We start from the raw sequence: 4,823 nt of genomic DNA, 5'->3' as shown, positions 1-4,823 counted from the left end.
TACATTCATTATGTGTGTGAGTATACTGGGATGAGCTGAAAATAAAATAGCTAACTTTTGAAACTCACAAAGACTGGAATGATGAGGAAAAGATATTGTTAAAATAATAATTCTTTATTCTTTGTCTATTTTTATCAAAATAAAACAAAGGCATTTTATTTATTTTCTTTGATAACCTTGCCCCATCTTTGTTTTTGAAGGGGAATATATTCTCAGGCAATTCTTGGGTAGGTTTTATCCCATGTGAACCTCTGTGACTATAGGATAAAATAATCCAACCAAGTCTAATATAATTGGGAATTTGATGATCCTTAGCACAAATTTATTACATTTTCTTATTAGTAAAATTACATCCTTTTCACAAGTATTGCTTGACATTCCACTGCTCATAGATGATTAAATACTTTTCTGGTATTATCGAGGAATAGAATATAGTGTTCTTTTAAAGTCCCTGTATTCAACAAATCAAAGACCATCTGTAGCCATTGGGCAGAGCTGAGCCTCTTAAGTTTAATCAACTCTCTTAAGTTTTTCTTTGTAACAAAGAGATGATTAATTCAGCATCGGTGTGGGAAATGACTGATTTCACAAATCCAGCACTAAGTACCAATATATGGTTTCATTGTTAAAGGATTCTTCCTCTTCCCCACCTTGTGAATCAAAAAGAAAAAAAAATGTATTAAAAACCCCATTTGGTTTGTCAAGGATTTTGTTTCAAAGGTAATTTGTTCTTTTGGTCTATCAGCAATATGGCTTTTTTAACATCCACCTTTATCTTTGACTCAGCAGTCTTGTTTTATAGGCTGCTCAGAAATATTCTACTTGGAAGGATGGAGTCCTTCTAGATTTCTGGTGGGAAATACTCTCTTCTCTTAATTGTTGGGTTTTATTCTGCATCCTTTTTTTTTAAACACCACTAGAGAGTGACTACAGTGAGTCATTTTTCTTCATTTAAATGTTTATATTCTTCTAATGACATTTTAAACCTTTTGAAAATGATGGAATAACTTTTTATTCTGCAGTTTATACACTGAGAGTTTTAAAATTTCTGCTTCGCTCCAACGTGGATGCCCCGGGAGGTCACTCTCCCCGGGCCCTGTCCAGATGGCGCAGGGAAGCATAGAGCTCAGGCCAGTGATGCACAGTCCCATTCCACAACGTTGGAGATGAAGCCAGGCCCTCGAGCCTGCACCTGCATATTCCTACAGCTCCTCTGAGTCTTATTGACAATGGCTGAGGAGACAAACCATGCAGGAAACAGTTTTCTCGAGCATCCCAGTCTGGATCCAGGAATTCTCAAAAGAACTCCAAAATACCTCAGATTTGAGGAGAGAAGAGGAGCAAAGCCTTGACATTGAAATACGAGGTGGGAAAGTGGATGCTATATGATCTTGATAATGATCATGGAGGGTCTGAAAATTGGCACACCTCTCTCCATGTTTGGCTTTTTAAAAAACTGAGTAAATCAAAGAACTCCAGCCTTAAAGACAGAATCATGGGAATTGGCTAAAAATCCAAATTTTCAGGTCACCCCAAAACCATATACCAGTTTAATATCTAATGTACTAAATAACCCATGTATTCTAAGAATAAAAGCAGAGTAGATTAGCCTATTAAACTAATGTATTTATGAATTCAAATAAAGATGATTTTGAGATAAAAAATAAACAAAATTTCTGCTTTGATTTTATGAATGATAGAAAGATCAGATATTCAAAGTTTGTTCTGTAATGTTAGAACTCATTTAAAAATTCTTTTTAATATAACCTCTTATTATTGCTGTACAAATCAAACATTCTGTTTACATAGTGATTTTTTTCTAAACTTTCTATAAAGCGACAAAGAAATATTTCCTTCTCCATTTTTTTTTCTGTTTGTGAATTTTCATATTTCTTTCCAGTTCAATTCAGTATGGACTTGTAGGACTTTCAATATTTTATTACCCTATATTTTTATGAATGAAGTGATTTCATTTTATTTGCCAATTTAGGAAACTGTTCTTGATATTCTGTCACTTCTCTTCTGTGTTATTAAGCATTTGTATCCTTTACCGTAGCTTATAGGTAGTATTATTGGAGGCATGTAAAACAACAAAATTCTTGGTTTACATCAACATTTAATAAGGAGTCCCTTAATCTGATAAACACTTTTGCCCTGAAGCAGATAAAATGAATTTATTGGATTTTATTTTTTTGGTCTATGGGAATTTTAAATAAATTGTAAATTCATTGCAAATCTTTGGGCAAAATAGAATTACATTTCTGTGTATTTCTAATACAATAAAGACTTTATCAAGTACAATGAAAGTGATATTTCTACATGTGGAAATACAAAGTCTTTAAAGGTCTTTTGAAAATTTGGCATTGGTATCATAATTACAAATCCAAGCAACATGATGCTAATGACGGATTTTAAAATAACTAGACTCAGATTTCTCACATTAAAATGACATGAGTCTGAATTCATAAATACATAATGTATAGTAAAATTATGCTTCAGGTAACTCTAACTTTATTTTAAAATTCAACTGTTAAAAGTTAAAATAGCCCCATTATTTCAAAGGAGTCCCATTAGCTTTTTTTTTTTTTTTGTCATAGTAAGTACGAACTGGTTATACTGTTTCAGCTTCGTTACAAGCAACAAGGAGGACTAGTAATTTTGCCCATATGGATACATTAACATTATGCTGGTTGATAAATATCAACTTCTCTATAATTAAATTCCAGGTTTTAACTAAAAAAAATATGCACTTGTGTGCTGACTCTACCTGTCATAGAGGTATGAGAAGTTTTAATATTTCTTTGTGTAGAGATAACTAGTAAACACAAAGGTCACTCCAATTACCAGCTGCATTTAAGATGAAGTATGTGTAGCAAATGTTGCTGTCAAGTCCTCTTATTTGAAAACTAGTTATCATTTACCTTGAGAACATGTATGCAATGGGTTGTATCTGTTTGCTTATATAAAAGCGTGAGAATTCTTCCTTCTCAATCTCTTCAGTAGATTGCCTATGTCTGCACCACATTCTGGTTTAATGCTTATCAATGTTTATACACACACACACATATACACACACATACATACACACACACACATTTTTTTTTTTCCTTCTACCTTTCTGGAGAAGTTTTCTAAGTTGGGAGAAGATTTTGTTTTTCATTATATTTCTGCAACAATTTGGTGATAAGGATAGAATTCTTTGGCAGTTCCTGAATTGAGTAGAACAGCTGAAGTTTGGTGGCTATATAACAGCCAGGTAAGAGACCCTGATTTATGAAAGTTTCCTCTTCTAGTTCTCCATACTTTAGAAATACCTTTAAATTCAAAATTGTATTATTGAATAAGCATGGGTAATTCAGGCTCTAACATCCTGTCAAGATCATCATATGGTTGTAAAATACAGGTAGATAGGAATGTTGTCTGCCTTCCTGTCTGCATTTAAGAGAAGGGAAAGACTTCTCAGACGGCTACTAGCTCTCTGTTATATTTGGAATGGGCATACGAGAATCGAGCCCTGTAATTCCATGAGAACAATTCTTTTAACATATTTGCTGGTGTTCTTCAAACAGTTTTCATCCCAAGCAAATAGACTAACAATGTTTATAGGATGAATATCATTATAAGAGTAAAGTTTTTAAAAAAATGATTTGTATAGCCAGAAGGAAAGATTGAGAAAAATGGAAGAGGAGATGTGAGAATTAAATGTATTTTATTTTTCAAAGAACCCTACTCCTCCTCCTTTCTCTGCTATCCCTGATCCTTTTGCATTACTTGCATCGCTTTATTGCTCTCTGCCTCAAATGGATTTCTGGCAAAAGTGAAACCATTTAAATGGTTTATTCCACCAGTTTATGAATACTAGGGGATATTCCTGCAAAGATGAATGATGACACAACTTCTTTAGCAGGTAATGAATTATTACCCGCTTTGCTTGAGAAAACAGGTTTGCATGCTTGGTTCTCTATCCTGGCAAGGGACCAAAATGCCTTATGATTTTATCTTTTCTTCTACCAATGTAAGAAAAGTCAACCTTTCCTGTTCAGGTCCCCAGTTAAGCAAAGCCATTAAGAAACTACTCAAGACCCCTGAGGAGCAAGTGAAACAGTAAGAACCCACGTGCCCTTCTCACTGTCTATGAATCAGCTGAAGGCTCCTTTTCCAAAGACCCACAGAAATCCGCACAAGTGCTCCCTAATGTGTTGTCAGTTTACACCTCCATGGAAAGGGACATGCAGTAAGTGCTGTGGGGAATTCTGTAACCAGCAACTTTTGTTCATTAGATGGAGCAAGCCCGTCAAAATCTGAGAACCACCCGGTGCAAAGAGGGGCAACTATGGAAGAACTAAGAGTGTTAGAGACCCCTCCGGAAGGCTGCTTGTGGCTGTTTTCAGAGCACTTCCACTAGAAGTGAGCTGAGAGAAGTTGTAGTGGTTTATCCAGAAGACAATGAGTTTCCCATTCATTTCCATCAGCAGTTTTTTGATGCTCTCTCAAAATTTCCTGGCATGCACCTTGGAGACAGAACAAAATCATCTCTAATTTAGCACCCTTTATCTCAACTCTCTTGCCAACTATTCAAACGCAAAGGTGGTAGGATCACAGAGTAGACTTATTATTGAAATCTTGGCAGCAGCTACTTAGTATAGAGACAATTTTAAAAAGAACGAGAAGAAATTAAAAAGAAAAAAACTCCTTGTTAGCTGCCGAATTAGAATTCTTTTCTGAAGGGGATAAACCCTACTCTGGCTAACTTATATAAGGAGTAAAGGCAGAAGGGAAACTGTATGTATGCCACCATTGGAAGGCATCAATGAAGAGGAATT

General features: G+C 34.9%; 1 non-coding gene across 1 annotated transcript; it reads left to right on the top strand.

Annotated features, from left to right (window-relative positions):
* The first annotated feature begins 1,058 nt into the window (after positions 1 to 1,058).
* On the top strand, positions 1,059 to 1,263 carry LOC111767236 (small nucleolar RNA SNORA73 family). Its single transcript, XR_002799110.1, has one exon. It is a non-coding gene; the product is annotated as a small nucleolar RNA SNORA73 family (small nucleolar RNA).
* The last annotated feature ends 3,560 nt before the right edge of the window (positions 1,264 to 4,823 follow it).

Source organism: Dasypus novemcinctus, chromosome 15 (assembly GCF_030445035.2).
Source record: "Dasypus novemcinctus isolate mDasNov1 chromosome 15, mDasNov1.1.hap2, whole genome shotgun sequence".
NCBI classification, from domain to species: Eukaryota; Metazoa; Chordata; class Mammalia; order Cingulata; family Dasypodidae; genus Dasypus; species Dasypus novemcinctus.
Note: the sequence above shows the minus strand (reverse complement) of the source record. Positions and strands in the feature narration are given on the sequence as shown.